The sequence below is a fragment of the Diadema setosum genome, chromosome 18 (genome assembly GCF_964275005.1).
Source record: "Diadema setosum chromosome 18, eeDiaSeto1, whole genome shotgun sequence".
In the NCBI taxonomy this organism is placed as follows: Eukaryota; Metazoa; Echinodermata; class Echinoidea; order Diadematoida; family Diadematidae; genus Diadema; species Diadema setosum.
The window spans coordinates 9,775,488-9,802,194 of NC_092702.1; the positions used below are offsets into that span (position 1 = coordinate 9,775,488).

The 26,707-nt window shown below is 40.7% G+C and overlaps 1 protein-coding gene across 1 annotated transcript in view; it reads left to right on the forward strand.

Moving 5' to 3' along the window:
* Positions 1–26,707, forward strand: part of LOC140241847 (ligand-dependent nuclear receptor corepressor-like protein) — a 78,920-nt gene that overhangs the window by 14,144 nt on the left and 38,069 nt on the right. The window lies entirely within an intron of this gene.

Consider the following 26,707-nt stretch of genomic DNA (forward strand, 5'->3'; position numbering starts at 1 on the left):
CTTCTGGAACTCATGTTGTAGTGTTATATATTCCCCCCTCCCCCCACAGGTTTAAGAGTTGGGTAAGAGAAACTAGCTGTCTTCATATTCAGTGTACTTATACAGCCTTTCAAAATTGTATCACCATGGAAATGTGGGAGGTTTTGAAAGCAGCAAGGTTCTTTGTTGTTGATGAAAGAGAGTAATGTCTTCAACACTCAGTCCTGTAGGTTGATTCAATCAATATGATGCAGTAATAAAGCAGCCATCTGCGTTCCTGGTTGAGCCTACTGTGTGAAAATTTTGACATTAAAAAAAAAAAAATGTTTTGCCAAGAAGTAGACGGGTGATGCAACTGCCTGCATATCTCTGTATATTTTCTTTTTTCTTTTTTAATCTGTGGTTGCACAATTTGTCAAGCAGTGAAAGGAATAGTATTTGAATTGGCATGTGAAAGGGGAATATTAGAAAGCTGTACCTAGAATTATGCAGCAGAGAGGAGGTCAGGAAAGATTCTGCTCTTGCTACTTTCCTGCCTGATTGCTTAATTTGTGTACTCTTCGAGTCAGCAGCACATACAAACAGAGAGTATGTGACCACAGTATTATGAAATTTGTTCAGTTGATCTCTGTCAGACTGAACGCTAAATGTCAGGCTGAACACTAAACTGTCGTTATCAGAATCGCCTGTATCCCGCAGATTCTAACCTTGGTTATTTTGACTCTGTGAGCTAAAAGCACTTCTTTGTTGTGCATGAATGCCTAGTCTTTGCTGTGGAGTAAGACCTTTTTTTATTTGTAATCAACTGACTGGTATGCCAGTTAATCCTGGTTGCAGTAAACCTATGTACAAACATGATATTAAAGCAGAAATTTATAGAGAATCTAGAAATATGACAAGTTTGATATCTACGGAAAGCTAAGAAGCTAGTTAACAAAACTGGATATCTTTTAGAAGATGTAACTTTACCCCCAAACTGTTTTTGAGATTGAAAAAACACCCAATTTCCATGACCACGTAGCTCCGTTCGCTACAAGAAACATTGGATTCGAGCAACGTCACCTAATGTGTATGAGCTGATTTGCCGTACGGCTATATGAGACCTGCTCTGGCAAAACCCGAAACTTCTCAGCAAATGTGATTTCGCACACAGCCCGAAAAAGGGTCAAAAAATGACCTACCTCAGGGACCAAATTGACATTTTGGTATCATGTTGTAGGGGAAATTTTCTAGTTTCTGATTGATATCAACAACATTTCGAAATACAACTTACTAAATGTGGAATTTTGAAGAGAAAAGTGGGATGTCAATCTCAAATGTTAGCCAAAATCTTACGTCTAAAGACCAAATCGCCTTCGTTTACGGCGAAAATGACTGTTCTTTTGGCGATCGTGTCTTAGATATTCTGCGTTGAACCCTGACACATTTGGTACCTACAGAAAGCTCTACGTAAATGAGAAGCAGACACAAATCGAGTTTCCGAGTAAACAGTCACCTTGAAGGCATTTAATGGAACCCAGCTTCAGACCAGATACCCAGCAGTGTGTAGCAGACAGTAACGCTACAGTCACCGAGAGGTGGCGCTATATAACAAGCTTGACTTGTAACATTGATAATCATTAACAACACTGGCGTGATTGCCTTTCTTTTTTACTCTTTCATTTTTCACCTGAATGATAAAGAAAATATAAAAGCTCTACTTGAGCTTAACAAACCATTACCTTTAAAATGAATAAAGGTGTAAACTATTATAACATACAAGTAGTTGCACTGTTCATAACCTATGATACTTTCAAGAGTAAACTGCCATGAACTATAATAGGCTAGCTGGCTTATAAAAACACTAAGCTAACACCTGAAAATAACAATTACACTAACACCTGACTTAGACACCAAGAGTGTAATCAGAAAAACTTATTGGGTACCGTACGTTTAACAATAACACCAGATACGCATTCTACCATCAATTCTTCTCGTCAACGTTAAAGAAAACAAAAACAATCATGAATTGTTACAAGTATATAACCATCACATCATACCAATACCTCTCTCAGACGTGCTGACACTGAGTTATACAGTCCTGATTGACATGAAACATACCGTTCAGCAAAAACAACAAATTTGACAATCATGTACGACCTGATGGGGCAAGCTAGGATGGCATGAAATAAGTAGCTCCTATAAAGGCATAGACTTACACAGTATAAACAAAAATATGAAATGATGTACAAAATGTTCATGAGGGGACACAGGAAATACACATATCTATATGAAAATAGAATTACATATGCACGTAGCAGAAAACATTGATATGTACGAGTAAAGGTGCAATTAGGGACAGGCACCAAACAGACACCAGAGAAGTAAATATATAAAGGTAACTGGGAAATATTAAGAAGATAAGGGTATGTGATAATAAACCTGGTATTACATACACTCAGAAACAAGAAGGCGTATGCACCCACTAAGGATATAAGCATCATATGTTATACACAGCACAAAGGGGCAAATCACTGAGACATAAGCGGGGTGACTGAAAAAAAATACACCTATAGAACATATCCACAACTAAATTATACGCAGAACATACCAAGACAGCTAGGTGAGAGACAATAAAGATAAACAAGGATGTCATACAAAGACGGTTTGGTAGAAATGAAGAATAAACATAATACAAGTACAGCTTAAAAGAAAAACAAAAAACGCCCATGTGGGGCACCTCAGAAAAAAGGTTATGTTAAGGGACATAATGTAATAAACCAGATGGGGGAAATGAAATAACATATGTGGCACCAGGATAACATGGCTATAAGAGAGGTACATTGTAAGGATACACAGTGAGTGAGGGGGGGGGGGCATTAATCTGAGGTAGCCAACAGTTCGCACAGAAAACAAAATACATGTACATTGTATATCATTGATTAATACATCAAATAATCATCAAACCTAGGTGGGAGGCGTCGGGAGCGCTGAGGGCGCCCAGTGGGGGTCACATGGGTGGGGGGACAACCTGGACCGTTAATAGTCGGAACAGTGGGGGCAGGTTCCTGGGGCAGAGGGGGAAGGGGGGCTTCAGGAGGGGGCTCCTGCAGGGGGACACACGGGACATCTGGCCCAGGAGGCAATGAGAGTTCCTGTGGAATGTCTCTGCAGGTGTCCGGGGGGAGCAAATCTCGCTCGTCATCTGGGGAAAGCAAGTCTGTCTCATCTTCGTCGGACATCTGGTGCTGGGGAGGAGCCACAAGGGGAACAGGGACCCTCATGCATTGCGATGTCTTTACACGATATGACGATTTTCTGAGCTGAGAGCCAATGAATTTGCGAATGTTACACCACTTGCCATCTATTGATGTTACAAGGTATCGAGGGCGTGCGGAGGACTTGCTGCGATCTGACCGGAGATAAGCAAGGTCCCCAACTGCGAGAGGGTCATCATTGGGGAGGATGCGGGAGGGAGCCTTGGAACGCTCGCTGTGGGGATGGTTCGAAAGGCGCTGTTCATGTTGTGAAGAGATGAGGTCTGCATCCGACAGTGGAATTTGGCTGTGCGTGAATTGGTCGCGCTGAGTCCACATTTCACGTGCAGAAAGGCCACGCGAGCGAAGACGGCTATTGAGTCGGGCAGTGGCGAGGGACAGGGACAAGGATGTCAGTGGTCCTCCGGAGGGCTCATGCCGCAGGATTTCATCTTCGAGTTCACGAATGGCCTTCTCAGCAACCGGGTTCTTATTGGGATTTTTGGCATGACCTACTTCAATGGAAAGGTGAAACTGGGCGAGCAGGGCATCATCTTGTAAGGAGGCGAAACCAGGGGCGGGGTCGGTGCGGATGACAGCAGGGGGCCCATAGAGCGGGCGAAGTTCCACACAGAGACGGATCAAGGTATCGCGAAGAGTATCTCTGCGCTCATCTGGAAGGAAACAAGTGGCGGTGTAGGAAGTGACACATTCGCGGAGAAGTAAAATCAGTTGTTTCGAGCGCTTGATGACATCAGCGGCGAACGATGTACCCACGGCTGCGGGGGGATCGCCAGTGGTCTGAGGGACAACCGTGTGTGGAGCATTCCGCAGGGATGCACACTGATGGCAAGTGTCGGTGACACGTGTGATGGCAGAGTCCATGTCCAAGGCAAAAAAATGCCGGTTGACAACGGTCTTGAGTTGGTGGTGGGTGGGATGATCAAGTTGGAGATGGAGTGAAGTAAGCAGGCCATCAAGAACGCTACGGGGGATGATGATGCACTCGCGAGGTGACAGGAGAGCCTGTTCACGGCGGACAACCAACAGCCCATCTCTAGCTATGGTAGCAACACGGAGATAGCGTTTGACGTCTTTGATATTGGTCAGTTTCTTAGAAGGTCGGGTGCCCTGGAGAAGGTGAGCATGAGTGCGTCGCAAGTCTGGGCACTCAGATTGTATGCTGACCCACGCTGGACGGGAAGTGAAGGGTAACTTCTGCTTCCCTGTGAGCACGTCTGTAGGGGACACTCTGTGAACAACAGAATCCTCTGTCTGACGAATGAAGAGGCATACCTGACAAGAGGAATCAGTGCACTCTGGGGCATTCCTGCTAGCAAAATCTGACGGAACATTGGCGGATCCAGCCAGATGGAGCACGGCACATTGGAACCGGCTAACTGTGGACAGGAAGGTTGACACACGTGGGCTGGCAGAGAACTCACCACGACAGAGTTTTTCAAAAGCCTGTACACAGGGCTTGCTATCTGTGAGAATGCATGGCCGGTGCTTGGACTGCACAATGTACGGGCTGAAATACTTGCAGGATGCTGCAATAGAAAGGGCCTCTATCTCACATGGGAGCCAAGTAACCTGCCGATCACGAAGTTTGGAGCTAAAGAAACCAGCTACCTGTGGCTTTCCTTGTCGTGTTATGTACAATGTGGCACCAATACCATGATCTTTGACAGCACCATCAGTAACAATCCAAAGCTGGTCGGATGGTCGGGGAAGGGTAATGGCACGGGGGGAGGCTAAGGCTTCCTGAGCGGTCTTGAAAAATGAACGCAGGTCATCGGACCAATCAATGCGATCACTCGACTGACCACCAGCAATTGCGGCGTCCAGTGGTGTGAGGAAGATAGCGCAATGTGGGAGAACACGGGCGAGCATCTTATATGCCCCAATGAAGGAACGCATTCCTTTCACAGTAGTAGGAGGGGGGCATGAGGCAAGCGCCGCAATGCGATGAGGGCTCGCTTGTAGGGTCCCTTGGGACCAGATCCAGCCCAGGACCGTGGTAGACTTTGGGCAAATCACAGTCTTACGGGCTGAAAGATGAAGGCCTGACTTTCGGAGGGCATGCAGGACACGTGACCAATTCTGGAGAAGCTCCTCGGGGGTATCACCACCAATGAACAAGTCGTCTGCAAGTTTCACAACAATACCTTCCACAAGTAGATCCCCAAGCACGCGACACATCAGCTCTTCAAGAGCAGTTTCTGAGCCTGGCATGCCCATGGCACAGCGTGTATACACACGGACTCCACGATAGGGGGTTGCAACACCACAATACTTCATCGAGGCCTTGGACAGGGGAATTTGATAAAAAGCATTGGTGAGATCTGTGGCAATGAGATGTTTCCATTGACCAATTTTTCTGAGGGTGGAATCCACATCAGGCATAAGGGAGGGCTGAGGCTTGGCATAACGGCCTACATCGGCAAAAGCTGTAACAAGGCGGAAGCCGCCGTTGGCCTTCTTCACAAGGAAGGATGGATTCAGGTACTCAACAGAGATGCCCACATCTTCTGGGCGAGCAAAGACACCCTGTTGTTCTAGTTCATCGAATTTCTCTTGGAGATCAACCAAAGAGTTACGGGAGTAAAGTGGCAAGCGACCCTTGCGTTGGGGAGGCTGAACCGGGCCCATGTTGACAACGGCCTCAAACGGGCCAACAGCACCATTATACCCAGTGAAGGCAGGGTCAAAAACATCATCGAACTCCGCATGGAGAGACTGAAAGTCATGTTTCGTACCAATGGGGATAATGCAATCAGGATCGAGCAATATTGGGTCAGAAAAACGATGCTCAGTATCACGTGAGACACCACTGGGCACGGGCCTATCGGGTACACGGGGGAGGTCATCAGACTGAGGCTCTGAAGGAACGTAGACCGGACGGACCTGGCAGAAATGTTCATGTTTACGGATCAGGCGGGGTTGAGGCGTAAGATTAGGGATACGCACTTTGCCTGCTACACTGGAGACCATGCACGGTTCAGGCCAAGATGGATCAGTTGGGGGAACACCTTTCTGAGGGACAATCCTGGGCTCAAGGGCAAGTGTGTCATGAGACAGTAGCTCATCAGGAACTGACAGCTCGACGAATTCACCAGGCAAAAGCACAGTAGACTGAGATGGGGCACGAAGGACATGAGCACGGCGAACTGCATGTGTCGCATTGTCCGAAGGCCTGCGAGAACCATATGAAATGATCATGTCATCACCCACACACACCTGGCGTTTAGCAGGACGAACCGACACATCATTGTGCTCCATGAATGGGGTACCTGCGAGTACTTCTACATCAAGATTATCAATGACCAAACCCTCAAACACGAATGACTTGCCGTCACGAGTGAAGGACAGAGTGGTCTCCCCAACAACATCAAGGGGGGAAGACCCATCGGCTTGATGAGCAGACTGCGAGCTGGGTTTTATGACACCCTGGAGGGACTGGACAGTAGAAGCTCTGATCATGTTACCAGTAGCACCACTGTCGACAGTGATGCGAACGACCTGGTGCCCGCAAAACGCATCAAAATATGGAGACTGACGGACCTGGACTCTGAGGGCCGATGAAGAGTCGCTGGTAGCCGTATCATCCTTCAGAGGGACAGGCTCAGACAGGTGGACCTGTTCAACTTGGCACAAATCATCAATCTCATCATCAGACTCTAAAATATGTGCAACCTGGCGGGCCTTAGCAATGAATCGCCTGTCTGCTTCGGGTAAGTACGTACACTCACTTAAATAATGAGTGTCTGGCCGGCGCGCTTCACGACAGAGAGGACAGTATTTACTGTTGCGCTGGGGGGTGCGAGTCTGCAGATTGCGGCGACTGCGGGGCATTGGAGCACGCTGGGGGCGTAGGCCTACAGGGCGCGGGGAAGGGGAGGTCAGGGTGCGCATAGCACGAGAACTCTCTGTGGTGTGGATTTCATCCAAAAGACTATCTAATGCCTGAGAGATTTCGGGTTTCAGTGAAGCTAGGGTACGAGAGCGCAATTCTGTCCCGTAGCGCTGCTTGACCAGGCGAGGAAGATCTGAATGAATGAGTTGGAGCCAAGTGAGGACGATAAGGTTTTCCAACGTGGGAGTAAGCTCCTCATCTTCGCTAACACGCTTACCATGGTGAGTTATGCCACCTGCGGATGTGAGCAGGTTGTCTTCGATAAAGGCCACCACCCTTTGGTAGAGGTCCTCAGGACGCTCATCCGGCTCTAGTTTGATGTCACTGAAATCAAGAAAGTGAGCGCCGGTACTTTGAAACCCATAATGAAGCCTGATCTTCCCCCAAATATCGTTGAGGGAGGTGGAAGTCTTGACTATGGAATTGCGTGAGATAATGGGACAATAATTAGCAATCTGTCCGAGCATAAGCTCAAGCATACTGGCTTTCTGGTGTGCTGATTTTCGAGACCCAGTCGGGACGCTTTCTGGGTCATCAACAAAGCCACGGAGTGGGCAAGATTTAGATTTTTGAGCCCATGAGCAATCATCATCTAGGAACGGCGCAAAATTTGAGTCTAGGGTGAGAGTGTACACTAAGTTTTGTCGCCAATTTTCGAATGAATTGACTGTTTCACGTTTGGTGAGACACCATTGCTTGGGTGCTCTTGGAGCTGAGGCCATCACTAAAGCCTATAGGTGGGACCGTAATGTAAGAGAAAAACAAGGAACTTACACCAACTCTGGATCGTTGGCCGATTTGGAGCTCAGCAAGCTTAACGTCTGCTTGTGCAGGTGAAAACAAATCCTCAGGAGTAGGTAACGTTTCCAGAGCTGCCACCACGTAAATGAGAAGCAGACACAAATCGAGTTTCCGAGTAAACAGTCACCTTGAAGGCATTTAATGGAACCCAGCTTCAGACCAGATACCCAGCAGTGTGTAGCAGACAGTAACGCTACAGTCACCGAGAGGTGGCGCTATATAACAAGCTTGACTTGTAACATTGATAATCATTAACAACACTGGCGCTACCTCTGCTTATTCCAAATATGGTCATGACATGATGTCATGCTACTTACTTTCATTCATAAATTCGTCTGAAACATGCATAAGTTTATGCAAATCGTCTCCCAGATGCGTAAACGTTCTTGTTGCTTACCAAGACACGTGATCGAAATACGTGTTCACGATTAGTCAACTGCGCCGAGGACCCCCTTGTTTACAAGCAACCTACGTGTTATACTATGGGGATCGCTGCAGCAGCGGTGCATGCTTGCATGCAACATGTGTATCGTGACTGCTGCTCAGCACGGAAATGTTGCAGTTTCCCGCTTTGTTAGACTGTTTTTTTAGCAAGTTGAGGTAGAAATTAGAATTTAAACCAACACACAAGAGAAAAAGAAGGTCACATTTACACTATCTTACAAACCTTCATCATGCCATTTCGAAGAAGAATCGAGCTGAAATCACGGCAGCAAGGAATACCTCTTCACTGCCGATTCTGCTGGTACTGTTGTGCGTACACCTGATCACGGCAATTGCAAATCTTGAGCTGATTACGGTAGGTTTTGTGCTTTTCAAACGTCATATTTCCGTAAATTTATGGGTGTAAAAATGATTTCCAATCAATTACAGCTCTTTGACTTAGTTATCATCCTTCATGATTATGTAAGATTACCTCAGCTATACGCAATTCCCCCACAATGATCGATTTGTTGTGTCAATAATAACAGCAAATTGTGGCTGTACGAAGGAACAGCTGATCACGGCAATCGTGAATCTTGAGCTGACGATAGGTTTTGTGCTTTTAAAACTTTGTTTTTCCATAAATTTATGGGTGTAAAATATGATTCCAATGAACACAAACAAACAAATAATTTCACGACGTGAATATATAGTTTTAGCGGACGATTTATTCTAGATTGACAACAAATTACACACCAATTTCCTGAAAAGTGCACACAGTTTGCCTATAGATACGTAAAACCCACTGGGTTGCATACACACGTGGTGACGTCACAGATTTGGCACTTTTCGTAGCCGCATCGAACTTCTTCCAGTGCTCAAATTTGATAAAAGTAAAGATTCTTATATTCAAAGCAGAGACAACTTTATTGCATGATTTATGTCAGAAATTAATCAAAATAACATTAAATGATGGAAAACAGTCAATTTATATGATATTATTTCCTATAAATTTTTTATTTAAGTACACCAGTATTTTTCTTCGTGCTCACAGAGGATGAAATCCCCATGGATTGCAGAGGTGATGTGGGGATCAATGTTGCCTCTCAAAACAAAAATAGTAACCATGCTGTAAATGAAAGTCATGCCATGCATATATAAGATTGTACATCCTTTTCAACTGTAATAAGATCCTGCTCAAAGCAATCTCAGTCAGAAATTCAAATTTAAAAGGGAATGAAACCAAATATACATTTGATGTTGATTGAGTGAATGCAGCAACATTAGTAGAGCACATCAGTGAAAGTTTGAGGAAAACTGGAAAATCCGTGTTCTACTGACATTGGTGCATTCCACATGTATATTTAGGTTTCATTCCACTGCAAACATTACACTTGTGATAAAGTGAGGAGATAGTGGATATGAGTAATTTCCAGTTTAGTTGTGTGGGATTCTTGGTAGAAAAGATTTGCAAATTTTCAGATTTATGGAATTTCCCTGAGGCATGGTGTTTCACAGCCTTTGCAATTCGAGAAAACATCATTTGATTTCAGTATTTTAAAGACAGTAACAGGCATTTCCTAGAAAAGTTTGCAGGAAATGTTGTTGAGTAAAGGAGCAAACTTCCGCATAATGCTTTTAATTCGCTCGTTGTCTGGTTTCAAAATTCCAAGATTTCGAATGTTCAGGCAATAATCTAGTTTGATTGCCAGAGCATATTGCACAACAAACAGTGCAGATTTTATAATTTGCACATTTGTAAAGGTATATGAACCAGGTTTATGCTGTGTCTGGAAAATATATGATCAGAGCATGTAGATATCACTCAGATAAGGGATTTTAATGCCGTTTGTATTGGGAATGAGACGGCAGTGTACATGTAGTACAGCAAATCTTAATTAAAGTTTTGGTTACAAACAGCTTAAACATATCATCAAACACATCATTGATTACAACATTGACCTTCCTAAACATAAATGCTCAACAAAGCACAAGGATAGCAGTTTTGTATTTGCAAAGGAACTTTGTTGCAATACACAAGCAGTCAACAGTTTCATAATCAAATCTTCAATCCCAATGGATGTGGCTCTTAAAAAGTTTAATTTCTTATATAAACATTACCAATAAAACATTAAAATGTAATCAAATGTCGCTCGTGATCAAGGAGACTGAATTCTCTAGAGTAAACCAAACACATAGAATGGTAGGAGTTTGCTTCAAAGATGAGGAAAAAAAATGAAGAAGAAGGTTTGAAGTCTGAAGTTGTTTTTTTTGTCACACTGTCAAGAAGCAGTGATACCGGTTGCAACCTTATATGGAAATTACTACCAGTGTTATTTTGAAATTCCGATTCCGATTTTTCTTTTTTCATGTTCAGTTGTAGTGAAGCCATCACAATTTTGTTTAATTGATTCAGTACATTATGTAACTTTGTGCATTGAGTATGGCTTTTTATTTTAAGCAGAAAATGTACAAAAGCCTGACCTTTTATTGGACACTTTTGCAGATGATATTGTTTACATGTTGTGTACACACTTATGTGTGAATTCATTTGTGTGTGTACATGGTTTATATTAATTTATATTCCACATACAAAGAATGTTGCAATAGGATTGGTCCAGAGCTGATCACGTGATGAAGCGTAGTTTTGCCCATCACATCACCTGAGAAGAAAAGTTCGTTACACTCTATGTTGATAGTCCCTTTTGTTTCGCTGATCTCCACACAGTCCACACAGTCCTAACGCAAGATGAGTACGCGCGAAATAAAAGTGCATTGCACTGTGGACTATCATGTGACCTAATTCACTTGATAGTACACGGTGCAATGCACTTTTACTTCGGTGCCGCGCGGTGCGCGCAGCAAATTCATTATTTTGTCATCTACGCGCACACGTAACCTAAGCCCTAAGGATACCTAAAGACAGCTAAAACGGTTTCAGATGTGGAATAAAATGGGAATTTCTAGGACCCCAGATGTGGAATATAAAGCAAATAATCAACTTTTAATTTCAGGCAATGAGACAAACTATCACTTCCTCGGCGATCTGAATGTGTACGCTATCTTTCCTCAGCTGCGCTTCGGAAAGATAGCTACATCCAGATCGCCTCGGAAGTGATAGTTTGTCCCATCACCTTCACCAACGTTGATTATTTGCTTATCATCACACATTATGAACAAAAAAAACCCCCAATGAACATGTGGATGCTGCCATGAAAAAAGAGACATGCTCTCATGCCATTGTATGCAGTTTGGGACCTCTCGGTCTATGACCCCGTTTACAGTGCGGGGCTGGGCCGAGCTGCAGCCCAGCCGCGGCCAAGCCCAGCCTCAATTGCGGGGCTGAGCCCCGCAATTTTGTCCGTTTACACTGCCGGGCTCGGCCGCGCTTTTAATTCAAACCTTTCAATATTTTGTCGTAGTGGCGCTCTGCTTGTAAACAAACACAATTTGGTATAGTCTGGTTTTCAGACCCTTTGCCAACTGGATTCCGTGGCGACGAAGTCGCCGTTCGGGCAAAGGCCTTTGCCGAAGGGAAAATCCTTTGCAGGACAAAACCACCTTAAACTATACTAGTTTTCGACGTTGAGGGGGTTAATATCCTGAATAGCGAAATAGCACAGGAAGAGGGTCTACACTGAAATGAAGGCGGGCCCAGCCCCGCACTGTAAACGGGGTCTATGTGTTTTAAAAGCAACTTTTCACAAACTGATACTTATTCATGCCCATTATGATAATCACAGTGCATATAGAGTGAACTTCTCTGACAGCCACAAGTGGTACGGTACATGAATAATGCAAATGCTGTCTGAACAAAACCACAGATTTAAAAAAAAAATGCTGCACTCTTAGGGTCATATGTGGACATCACTTGCACTTTTGCTGTTCAGTAGCACTCAGAAAAAAAAAAAAGATCATAAAGAGAGAGAGTGTGTGTGCATATGTGTGAGTACCAAAAAGAAAGAAAGAAAGAAAGAAAGAGGGGGAAAAATGAATGAAAGTGTTAGAAGAGCACTGGGTACAGAGTCTCTGTGTATCATGTTATGCCTTTCATTTCCTTCTTGGTTTGCAGTTCCAGTTGACCTCTCTCTCTCTCTCTCTCTCTCTCTCTATCTCTCTCATGTGATGCAATATTATGTCATTGCCTTTACCTTCATATTAAAATGCATGGGGTCTTCTTTCTTTAGTCTCTTAAGCAGGCGCGGTGGAGCACCCCAATTATCTCGCAGAAATCCATCGGCAGCCGAGCCTCATTTGCATAAAGTAAACAACATGTACTCGCGTAGTTGAGAAAAAGTAAACAACTTCTCAAGCTAATAACAATTTAAGGAAACCTATTTTCGGATTAAAATTGAGTTAGTTTGAATTTGAAAACATGTCCGAATATGCACATATAACATATTAAAGGATTTGACAATGATAAAATGTGAAATTTTAGCGAAAACCTGGCGAGCAAAATTACAAAAAATATGCCTCGAAAATCATCCTAAAATTCACGAAGTGTGATTGCGGAACCAAAGCGCCATTCGAACAAAGTACACTGAAATTTATTTATCTGCTTGCATTTTAAATGTCATACCGTAATGTTCGCGGCCATGGTTGTGTCGGAAAAAACAGAAGGTGATGTCAAAAATGACACGAACGCAAAGCGTACAGGTCGGTCCCATGTATATATAATCGCGTGACTGTAGCGTTGCATGTCACAGCACACACAACGCTTTGCTGCATGCAGCGTGCGCGGCAGCAGCTCAGCTGCAGTCACCGCCGTGCGACACTCAGCAAAATTGACTGCGTCACATGCAAACCAACAATGAGCACGAAATCCTGAATCTCACGTACCACGCATGCCCAATATTACGGGAAAAGAAATGACGTCATTTTCAATTGTTTCGCTTACTACAATTTTCTATTCCAAACCCTGTAGAAACATGATGATTTCTCAAAAAGTACAGGTGGAACCAAGCGAAAACTTTCACCATATATGGATTGAGGCCTGATAAACTTATGTTGCCAATTTCGGACACATTGGAGCCCGGCCATAGTCCAGTCGGAAAAAAACAGAGAGCATGTTTTGCGAGAGGTGATTTTCAAAACGCTTTAATATCTCAAGTTCTAGTGCAGCAAATTTCATAATTTTTTCATCAAAACGAAGGTTTTTTAAAACTTAGATAGTGTGGGAAGTTTGAGTTTACTAGCGGCACGCATAGCGGCACAAGGAGAAGGTAAAAATTTGACTTTTTCATGCACACAGTTTCAGGCAGCCGTGGATGCCCGTTGGAAATTCAAATAGAACGGGGCGATAATGAGATGCAAATTGGGGTGCTCCACCGCGCCTGTAAGGGGCGATCACACATCGCCGGTTTAGATGGTGGTTCATGGCGGTTTGGCAATTCGCCATGCTCCGCCAAAGACCTTGTTCACACAGTAAACAAACCCTGGTCATCCGTCACTCATCCACCATAAACCTTGAGAACTGCGGGGAACCGCCAGAAAAATTAAACATGTTTAATTTTTCGTGGCGGTCTTGGCGGTTTGAAATGGACCATGTTCAAAACGCCGTTCACCGTGTAAAGAACGGCATCCTCCATGTTTGCACCGCAAGATCCGTGATAAATGACTGATCCATTATGGGCTCAAAAACACTGATGCACGTGAGCGGTCATCGTGATTATTTGCAAAATATTACACAAATAGCAAGATTTGAACTGTGATCCAAATCCAAATCCAAATCACAATTTTTCGGATTACCAGGTATTCATATGACAAATTAGTGAGAGTTAGATCATGATCCAAACATTTGTTTGGATCAAGATTCAAATCCCACTCCAAACTGACGTGTCATCTTTTGAGTACTGCAAAATGAGGAATGTTTGCGTGCATTTTAATTTTGCACATTTTGTGAGAGCCTGTCTCTAATTCCTCCCCTTTCACTCCCACTCCCTATTTCTCTCTTTTCTCCTTGTATCTTACCTTTACATTTTTCTGTAAACATTCGTGGCATGAAATTTTTACGAATTGGAGCCGATGGCCTTTTTTGCAGCATGAAATTTTCCCAAAATGCCACTGGCATTCAGTGCATATAGTGTAGACAGGAACATCACATCCATCTTGATTTTGTGAATTTTGGCTCTCGCAAAATGAAAATGCGTGCAAAACTGTCTGGTTTTATAGTACATAATATATTTTTGTCATTTACTCTCTAAAGCTCTGCTGCTGACATCATACTGTAAGATACTTTCATTGTCCGTGTTTGTCCTCAACAGATTGTACAAGCTGAATGATAAGATAGTGATGATAATAATGCTAATTGATTCTGGTGACATACCCTTAGTTTGACTACTTTCACTCTCTGATGTCAGTCCAGATGATTATTTGTGGAAATAGTAGAAATTAAATTCAGTCTGGGGATTAGTTCTTATAACAGGTTATATTGAATAATCATAGTAAAATTACGATAATATGATGATGATAATGATGATACTAATGATGGTAATAGAAATAGAAAAATAATGACGATGATGATATTAATGATATTCATTCTTATCATTATCATCACTACCAATGTAATTATTATTAGAAGTAGCAGTTATTTCAGTGAAATGCATTTGTAATGGTGACAGGTTTAGGACCTGTGCCTTTCAATGAGTTTTATACATAATTATACAACACCTTAGAATGATGTCGAATTGTGATTGGCCAAGAACATGTCACATGACATTCAATAGAAAATACCTATCAAACTCGATGAGAGTGACAGCCGTGCATTAGGCCCCTGGCGTGGGCCTATTGCACGGCTCACAGGTACTAATGCTCGGCTCCGCAGGTAGTAATGCATGGCCGCTCGACTTCACTAGCAAAGTACGTGCTGGCTGCGCTGGTAAGTTCATTCACAGGCCAGGCGCGGCGTAGTACTGCAACGTTACGTGTTCGGATGCACGCAGCTAGTTGCATGTGATACTAGTATATAGAATGTATTGCGTATACGGGCCTTAGTACGGCTGTGTTTTTACTTTTGACTCAGATCTGCTACGTGGACCACAGTGATCTCAAAATCAAGACTTCAGTTCAAGTTGAGAAACCGTAATTTGATTATTTTTCTGTGGTTTTATACAAAATCATTGTCGGAAATAGACATAGCTCAACAGGGAAAGCCTGACACTTTGTTTTCATGTGTTTTGTTTGTTTATTCTGTTTCTCTGTTATCACTTGTATTGTTTTGCAAATGCCGAATAAATAATTATAATAATAATAATAATAATGAAATAGTCTAACATCTTAGACCTACTAGATCTACCGACATCTCAGATTGGCCTAGACCCAACATTATAATGTTCTCGATCTAACGTTAGTGTACGGTTAGAATGGGTAGGTCCTATAATGTTAACATCGCTAGACCCAGCAGAGTTTGCAATTCCCGTGACTGTGTGGTCGAATCATGGCGAGTGTTTGAATACACTTGGTGGTGTAACTGTTAGAATTCTCGGCCTAATTGTTACATTTATTTTTGGGCCTTCCCGAGTTGCCGGTCACTGATTTAGTACTGTGATTATGGACAAGGTATTGTATAAAACAAATCATTTATGATTTTGTTCGTGCATTGGGGCACGTAATATCGCACTCGGCACGAGATTCGCCACTGGTCTATTCAACGCGGCGCTACGCGCCTTGTCGCCTTGTTGAATAGACCAGTGGCTTATTTCGCGCTGTGTGCAATATTCGTGCCCAATGCACTCACAACTCATAAATTATTTGTATACTGTAAGGGAAGGCTGTTTCAAATTTATTGTGTTCTCAGCTTCTTCGTTATGACTGATTTCAATTCCATAGTTCATAACTCAAGTCTATATTGATTGAGGGTATGAAAGTTATTGCATTTCAAATTGCACTTTTTGTTCATGTTATTATTCCTGGTTCTGTCTTGTGATATTAGATCACTTGAGTTTTATTCTGAAGTTTGGTACATTAACCCGTTGAGGACGAGTCCCGAGTATACTCGGGCAGGTGTCTATGGGAAATGCGTGTTGTAGCAAAATCAGTCCGTCCTCAACGGGTTAAACTGATGTAAATTCTTCTCATTCATCCAGTCGAAGTACAAGATCACAAATTAGTTGAATCAAGTAACTGGAAATAAACTCACTGTTTGCAACGTTTCGCCAATTATCAATTGGCTTCTTCGGGCGAATGAAGCTCCCAATGATGGAATGGCCCTTAAATAGTGCGAGATTGTGCAGATCGCGCTGGACAAGGTCCAGTTACTTGATTCAACTAATTTGTGATTTTGATACATTAACATTTCATACATACATGGTCAATCATCCTTCACATTACATGCTCGATTATTCTTCAAAATCCTGCGAGGAAGCTTGTGGCATTTTGTTTGTACCTGTAGATTTCAAAATGGAAAAAAAGGTTATGAATATGTGAAAACATGAAGAAATACAAATCAAGTTTCTTATCAAAATTCAAATCAAAATTCAAATCAAAATTCAGATCAAAATTCAGGTCAATCATCTTTCACATTACATGCTCGATTATTCTTCAAAATCCTGCGAGGAAGCTTGTGGCATTTTGTTTGTACCTGTAGATTTCAAAATGGAAAAAAAGGTTATGAATATGTGAAAACATGAAGAAATACAAATCAAGTTTCTTATCAAAATTCAAATCAAAATTCAAATCAAAATTCAGATCAAAATTCAGGTCAATCATCTTTCACATTACATGCTCGATTATTCTTCAAAATCCTGCGAGGAAGCTTGTGGCATTTTGTTTGTACCTGTAGATTTCAAAATGGAAAAAAAAAAAAGGTTATGAATATGTGAAAACATGAAGAAATACAAATCAAGTATCTTATCAAAATTCAGATCAAAATTCAAATCAAAATTCAGATCAAAATTCAGGTCAATCATCTTTCACATTACATGCTCGATTATTCTTCAAAATCCTGCGAGGAAGCTTGTGGCATTTTGTTTGTACATGTAGATTTAAAAATGGAAAAAAAAAAAGGTTATGAATATGTGAAAACATGAAGAAATACAAATCAAGTTTCTTATCAAAATTCAAATCAAAATTCAAATCAAAATTCAGATCAAAATTCAGGTCAATCATCTTTCACATTACATGCTCGATTATTCTTCAAAATCCTGCGAGGAAGCTTGTGGCATTTTGTTTGTACCTGTAGATTTCAAAATGGAAAAAAAAAAAGGTTATGAATATGTGAAAACATGAAGAAATACAAATCAAGTTTCTTATCAAAATTCAGATCAAAATTCAAATCAAAATTCAGATCAAAATTCAGGTCAATCATCTTTCACATTACATGCTCGATTATTCTTCAAAATCCTGCGAGGAAGCTTGTGGCATTTCGTTTGTACCTGTAGATTTCAAAATGGAAAAAAAAAAGGTTATGAATATGTGAAAACATGAAGAAATACAAATCAAGTTTCTTATCAAAATTCAGAAAGTGATGAGAGACTTTTGATGGGAATAATATTCATCCTTCTGGTTTTTGTTTCTTTTTCTTTTTCTAAAGTCAGCAGAATTGGGATTTGCTCATATGGTGCTACAACCTTATCACTGGTGAATGCTATAGTCTGTTGAGCCACTCTTCATCTTATGGGGCTGGAGTGGCATATCAAGCTTTCAATCATACTCAAATGTGTTTTTAAAAACAGCCAATGTCATTAAAGGTGGATTCTGGTCTAGATTAAAGATAATCTGAAAAGAAAGAGTAGAATATGAATAGCCCAACAGTGAAAAGTTTGTCAAAATCTGATAAAAAATAAGGAAGGTATGAAATTTCAATAGTTTTTTAATGTTTGCAAAACAGTTCTTGAACAGATGATATGTCATCCCCTCTTAATTTTCCATTGATCATGTACAAAATATGAAGGAAATTCAATGTTTTTGGTAAAAGTGAAAAACACAGTGTTATTCCAGGTTGAATAACATCAGAGTAATGAATATCAGGATTTGAGACTGGGGCATAATGGCGCTTTAATTAGTGTAAAACTGGAAACTTCAAACTTTTATGTACAACCTATATGGCAAGTTGTGGAGCGATAATATCATCACTTGACTATTTGCATATCCATACTGACTGTACAAGAATCATTTCATGAAAAATAAGGAAAACTTCAGAATGACATTAAAACTTCCTTATTTTTCATCCCATTTTGATCAAATTTCCATCATTTTGCTGGAAAATATTATTCCTTCTTTTCAGACTAACTTTCAACTGCAGTGGAATTCCCCTTTAAAGAATAGGCCATGGTATAAATGCAAAGAATTTGTATGCAACTAGAATACTATAAAAGCCTTAATATTGGATGTCTCTCACACAATCAACTCGGGACCAGTAGTAGTTAAGTCCATGCTTGAAACCCTTTGCATATCACTTCTGTGTTGCTGTGTTTGTGAGTCAATCTGTCTCCTCCTATATCTATCTTCCTTTTAAAAAAAAAAAAAATAGATATCTGTATGCTGTTCCACCTCCTCAACACACCCCACCCCTTTCCCCTCTCTTTCTGCCTTTACCATACATGGCTTGCCTTCTTTCACTGAATTCATAGCATTCTACAGTAATTGATAACTTACAGTCTCTTGCTCAGTTTTGATACCTACCGTTAGATCAGCATGGCCTCTTGTCTTCTCACCATTGTAGATGAGGGCATTGTCGTGGAAATCATCCAATCAATCTTCCATTTCCACGAACATCTGTGCAGCAAATACAGGCGTAGGTCCATATTACCTTCAATGCAACATGTTGGAAAATAATTATGTCACTTTCCCTGGCTGGTGTGCATATAAAATATGTGCATACAGTCATTTTATTGAGCATAGAATCGTGTACCCTTGACCTCAGCTTCTACCGAGAAATGACTTGGGGAAAGAGATACTCTGGTATTTTAATGCAATAGTTTGGATATCTACGCACATTTTACTGAAAATCAGAATATGTGAAGAGAATGTGTCTTGGGGTAAAGCAAAACACATCTCTGTCAAATTTTGCACAATGAGCCTGTACGATATATACATAAAGAGTTGTGTTTCCATTTTTAGGAGGGGAATTTTTCTTTCCTTTTCAATGTGATTAGTTCATGCATTCTGAAATGTGTGAAGTGTTTTGCTGATGACGTACAGAGTATAATCTAATTTCCATTGTCCAAGATTAGCTTGAAGCACATTAAAAACCACAAGCTTCAACATACGCTGTATTGAAAGCAATGCCTGTTTTATTTCAAACACAGAATTCTAGTAGGAGTTTTTTTTTTTTATTCTGCCTTGTAAGTATAAGCTTTCTTACCTGTGTTTAGGGTTTCTACATCTAAAGGAGCCGCATATGTGAGAGCGACAAAGTAATCAACAGTAGAAGAGTGTTGATGAACTAATGCACCTTTTTTAATCTGTTTCAAGATTGTTTTAAAGAGCCACATTGATTTTAATTGCATACCTCAAAAAAGCTGCCGATAGGTTCTTGTGATTTAGAATCAAATGTGACCCGCTATACAACAAAAGGATCCGAAAGTCGGGAGGACAATTTTCTGAAAAGTGCATGAAATTATTCCCTTACTCTTCCACTTAAATTTCATAGATAACACGACTCATAAAAGTACTCGGTTGCGGATATATTGATGATTTTATTAGCGCATGTCGAGTGGTTTAGGGAATCGGTGTTTTCAGAAAACCGCCTTCAAAGTTTTCCTTGCGACACTATCATGATCAAGGGGAGGCAAGACAGTTTTCACCTCTTGACAATAGAAGGTATGCTCCTAGCAACCTCTGCGATGTTTATTCAAGCTTAGCACCAGCAGTGTACGCACGGCCAATCAGTAACCAGGATGCTACACACTGACCAATAAGATCACTCCCTCATTGCTAGGGGCGGAGTCTAGCTGCGGCGCTAAATCCAAATCTTCGGTCACATTTCTGTTCCGTCGTAAGTCAGAAAATCATGGGCCAGAAAAATGCTAACTTCTTGCCTTTTCTTTGATCATTTAGCTGCGAAACTTTGGCAGATGATAGACAAAACATTAGACTACAAAATTCTGCCCAAAACAGAAATCTGATCTTTTCGACCAATTTTGATGATCTGACTTCAAACTTGATTTTCATTCGAGCTTAGTGCCAGTGGCGTACGCACGGCCAATCAGTAACCAGGATGCCACACACTGACCAATAAGATCACTCCCTCATTGCTAGGGGCAGAGTCTAGCTGTGGCGCTAAATCTAAATCTTCGGTCACATTTCTTTTCCGTTGTAAGTCGGAAAATCATGGGGCAGAAAAACACTAATTTCTTTATACCTTTTCTTTGATCATTTAGCAGCGAAACTTCGGCAGATGATAGACAACACATTAGACTACAAAATTCTGCCCAAAAACAGAAATCTGATCTTTTTGACCAATTTTGATGATCTGATTTCAAACTCGATTTTTCTCGGCTCAGCCATCAGCGACTTTAGGATCCTATTGTTGTGGCGGGTCACAAATTATAGAGATCTTCAAAGAAAACAGATATGAAAATTCCTCAAAAGGCTGATGTATGTAGAGCAACAAAACAAAACGTCTTCTGCAAAAGCTAGCCCTCTCCCTTGATCTTTCTCCCATAGTGAATATTTTGATGCCCAATCTCATCTTTAAGAGGATCTGCTTACAGAAGAAAAGTGATACGAGTATGCCAACAAAAGTCAATTTTTTTTCTTTCACCCTAATCGTAGGGCTGCCTACGCTGGATGGTTTGCAGGCTGTTATCCCCCCCCCCCCCCCCGATCTTCATCATGCAAATGTGAAGTATGGCAGAATTGTTGTGAGGGAATGATAAACCTTCATATGTAACTATTGTAAGCCTACCCAGTTCATAGAAACGCCACCTGGGATTCACGGATGTACAGTGTACATGTATCACTCAAGCAAACATCCAAATTGCAAAGGATACTGGACAAACGCAATCCGGGCACATAGCAAACAGTCTCTATTATAGAGTACCGCACCCCAAGGACAAGCATACAATGTATGCCCATTTATGATAAATATGCTTCATGGCTGTGTTACCATGGCAACTACTGGCTGACAATTTTAGTAGCAGTTCAAAATGCCCTGATATCTCTCACTCTTCTTTTGTTGGCGTCGCCTAACCAAACATCTTGTGGATGGATTCTTTATATGAAAGGGCGAAGAGGCAAAGCCCTACAAATGTTAGACACACATGTATGTGTGTCTTGTGACAAAATGAAATGTTTTATTTGATATCATGTATTTCACAGACATGAGTGATTCTTTTTTTTTTCTATTGTATTGAATAATCTGATTTAATAAACTAACATATGATGCTCCAGAAGAGATTACTAACACAATCTACAGTGCTAATGGGGATAGGGTTTAAGTCTAATACATAAATAAACTGTCATGGTGGTAGCATTTTTATGACTATTTGTTCAAGTGTTGTAGAATTGCTCTACACACCACTTGTTGTATCATGAACATTTCATATGTCCAGTGTATTTCCAGATAGAGATCATTCAGGTGTGATTAATGTTGTGTATGTATGGCATACAATAAATATTGAGAGATTGCTCATCTGGTAATGAATCATGTTGAATTCATTTCCTCAAGTCAAAGCACTTTTTTTTTAGTTTATTTGGCCCATCATCATTTTAATGTATTATTCTTAGAAATTCACAAAGTTGCTGAAATCATTGTAAGCAGCAGTACCCGCATCAAACATTGTACCTACACGGACACAAAAGCTCAAAGTGTTTTAATTCATTTATCTACATTAGAACTCTTGGAGACTCCTTTCTTTGAAAGAGTCATTTAATTTTTCTAAAGCCTGTTCAAATCATTTTCAGCAGCCAGCAAATGTTTGAAATTGGTGGTAATATTCCAGCAAACATATCATGATGTATTGATTTCAATTTGATGGAATCCCCAGACCACAGGCTATGTATTGAAGTGGTGAAAAGAGCAGCAGCAGCAAAAACCAAAGAAATTCCTTTCATAGTATAGGATTGGCCATTTTATTTTTGCTACATACAGTACCTGTATCATAATATCGTTTGTTTGTTGGGTTATTTTTTTTAAAGGATGAAAGTACATCTTTGAGAAATGGCTACTCAGCCATGATTCTACTTCTGAAAAATTAAATGCAATGCTCAGGTTGTAACATTTTAACATTTAATTTTATTTAAAACACACACACACACACACACACACACACATACAACAGCAACAACAAGTACCAGAGTCAGGTAGCCAACTATAAAGCTACTGCATTTTTTAATTACTTTAGTTCATCACTTGAGTAAAATAAAAGGAATAAAAATGTGAGGTGATGTAATGAAAACATCTGAGAGCAGCTGATGTGAATTGCTTATTCACAAATTTTGAATGGGATTTCATAGCGTGGTTTCTGTTTTCATGTTTGATTTTACATTATACCTGCTGACATCTGATTGATATAATTTTGTACCTACACGTGGTCTGACAATGGGTACTATGTTGCCTGAGCATGAGACTTGTACATAGCTACCACAGATCTTCTTCACCCATTGAGGATGGACTGATTTTGCTATAACACACGTTTCCCTTCTCTAGACACCTGCCCAAGTATACTCGGAACTAGTCTTCAGCAGGTTAAAGAGGGACATTGTTTTGTTTTGTTTTTTGTTTTTTTTTAACCTTCATTATAACTATCTGTCACTCCATCTTTGTTGCATTGAGATACATGACCAATCCTACCCATGTGATGAGTTTTGTATAATCGCTCTTTTTTTCACAGCAACCTTGATAATTAAATAACAATTTTGATTCTCATGTTTGTTTACTTGTGAATAAGTTTCAGTGGATTTTGCTGTATATCAGATGGCAATATCGGATAATGAAGTTTCAGTGTTTAAGACCTTTGCTCAAGAAACTGAAAAAGCAGTGTGGCATATTGGAGATTGGGTTGAGTTAAGTACCAATATGATAGATGTTACTTTTAATGATACTGTGAGTGAAGTGATTTGACATGTTCTCTCACACTGCAGCTTAGAATCATTTACATTTATGGGGGGATTGGTCGCCCTGGGACTGTATTTTACATCGAATGATCTGGCGTACCCCCAACTTTGGTTTGTCTTCTTCGTATTGCTCATAGACTAATCAGAACTGTGATTGCTATTGGCATTTGAATTGAGAATTTTTTTTGGAGTGCTCGTCCATTAGTGTCACTGACTCGCGGAGACATGTGATGTTTCATCTTGACGAGACAAATGGGGAAGAGGGGGTGAAGTAATTGCTAGTGCAGTTGAGTATAGCTTAATGTGCATATCATTTACATTAGACTCACCATCAGAATCCTCTCCGATACAGTTACATAAATGTAGTGTGGGAATAGTCACCGTTTATCTTTCTCACAGCTTGTTTCTCATCAAAATATATCTAGTGGTCTGTTCTGGTAGTATTTGTCGGTTGAGAAGTGAATGGAAAGGAAAAATATCAAACCTTAGAATCAGCAGGCAGTTTCGATATTATGTTGTTTTTGTTTCTATCTCGATCAAGTGTCCATTGTTCATATTTCTTTACCTTCACTTCATGTGTGAGATTTCATAGCTGTTTGTAAGCATATTAAGGGAGTGCCATTTTTGATGGTTGTGATAATGACAATGACAATACTTTGAAAACATTTAGTAATATCATGGTATTATAATCATCCACTCTACCTAGGGACTTAATTAGTGCATGTTTACAAGATGTAAAGATGTACGTGGTGCATTGCAGAACAAACTTTGAAAAAGATTTAAGCAAACATGAATGAGATATGAACAAACGCATTGTCTAATCATATCACTTCTGGGCAGTTAGAAGCAAAATTCATGAGTGGGTGTAATAAAGAAAGATGGTAATTTCATTAAAGTCCAAGTAATGGAAAGTGGTAAACTTAGTTCTATCCACTCCAAATGTCTTATTAATATGCACATCCTGATACATTCTTATTGTAATTGCAAAATGCAGATAATACATGGGAAAGTTAACTCGGATATACTAATAAAGATTCCAATCAACAGGACATGGTATTCAAGTTTGTTTTTCAGTATCAGTTACAATGAAACATTCTTATCACTAATCCAGGCATCTATATGATTGTCATGACAGAGCTGGATCTCTGAATATCTCATCCCTTTTTCGATAATATTTTTGAATAATAGGTTTATAATATCAGGCCTCGAATTTCGCCAATTTTAGGGGCAGGCAATTTTCGGTTTTGGGGGCACTCTCTCTCAATATTTTTTTAAGGGCACCAAGGCAAGTCAGAGGGGCACCAAGGCAAAACAAACAAAAAATTGAAAGGGCACCAAGGCAAAAAAACAAAACAACAACAACAAAACAAAAAATGAAATAGCTTCCAAACTTTCGCATTAGGGACAATTATTTCCAATCATTCATTGCTGTACTTAACATGGTAAGGGCTCACCTCAGTTTGAGTTTAATTAGTGTAGCCCACATTCAATTACGTCTTTTCAAGAAAGAAGCAAATATAAAAATGGTCCATTTAGAGAAGAGAGAAATACCATATTCATTCACAGGTACATGTCCAGTAGATTTAGTGGACTCCGACTGAAGCGTAGCTGTTCAGTTGGTGGAGAGAAAACACTGGTTGAGATCGAACCTGGAAGATCATTACAGAGCTGCCAACCTTTGGAAGCACAAATTATTACTCAGCTGCTCCAAAATTCGTATTTTTCCATCATAATTCGTATTTTTTCAATTTTCCTTTTTTTGCTATTTTGAAATAAACTCGCCGACTTATGAGGCCTACAGGCTCTAAACATAACATTACGATGCATGCCGAAGTACCGAGCTGCTCATCAGCACGATAAAGATTCCAAACTATGCAGTGTTCAGTGTTGATTGATTGATTACTCACTCCTGCCTTACCCTTACTGCAAGTTCGATGGGTCAAATGCGCCATAGATGAGTTACGGTAAACACTTTACATTTGATACGAAGAAATCATTACGTCTTTCATGAGGAAAAAAATCACACAAAACAAAAACAAAACAAAAACACCCACGAACGAATGTCGACGGCCAAAACTTTGAAAAGTAATAAGCAGTTTTGATGAGCTTGAAATTAATTGTCATGATTTTGCTGTCTAACAGGTGACAGCTGCATCTAATAGTCCCTACTCGTAAAGAATTTGTCTGGGCATACGAGACCTTTCATGTATTTCTGTGCTTGCATTTTTAATCGAATGATTAATCGATGCTTTCTTTTTATTGTTCAGGGAACATATCGTCTGCTGAGAATGAGAAGGGCATTAAGGTGCCTTGAACACTATGGCTTTAGTAGCAACTTAATGCCCGTATCATTCTCAATCGACGATATAAGATCTTCGATCAAGTACACTGTAATCGACTGTTCGATGTTTCCTACTACATGTATGTGCCAAAAGAAAGGCTATAGAATCATGATATCTTTGCGATGATTCCTTTAAAGCCAAAACATAGTTCTGGTACGCCTGCAAAAGTTGTCAAATTTCGCTCCCAAATGTGAACGTATGCCTAGGAAATGTGCGGAATAACGCTGTAATAACAAGATATTGGATGGGTAACGACGAAAATGCGAAATATTAACCAAAAAGGTTCAGTCTCAGAACTTACCCGAACGGGGTCGGGCTAAACTCAGACTCCGGGATAACTTGGCCTCGCTTTGACAGCGGGCTGAGTTGTATTGGTTGTCCCTCTGGATTGTACAGTGTTACGACCAAAATCACTCTGAGAATGATCGCACAAAAGAAACCATCAACAAATGTTCAGGCGATTTATTAACAGTGATATTGTGGGTACCACGGTACAGACTCGTAATCGGGTTTTACATCAGTACAATAATGATCAATGGAAACAATTACAAATCGGTAATGGAATCACTCACATGCATTACAGCCAAATCGTACATCACAAAGTCCCTACAGTTCCCTGGTAGTGTCCAGATACGATGTTCGATGCTTAGATGAATGATACCTCCGACGTAAATCCAGAGGCATAGGTTACAATAGTCCACGGTATATAAGATCCGGGGTAAAATCCACGATATATGTCCACAACGACACGTGCAGAATCCAAACGTTATGACGACCACGTCCAGTTGATGCGTTGAATGATGATTCACTTAATAATGTTCAGCTAGGAATCCAGCCCGTCACAGGTTTGCCGTAGCAATGTCCATCGACAGAAAAATGGAGTCTATCTCCAATGTAGGCAAATTAATTCTCTGCAGGCAAAATGTCTCCCAGGCTTATCTCCACAAACATAGCATGTCAGCAGGTAACACAGGACTGACTATAACAAGTCGCTTCAGAGCCAGAAGTGACGT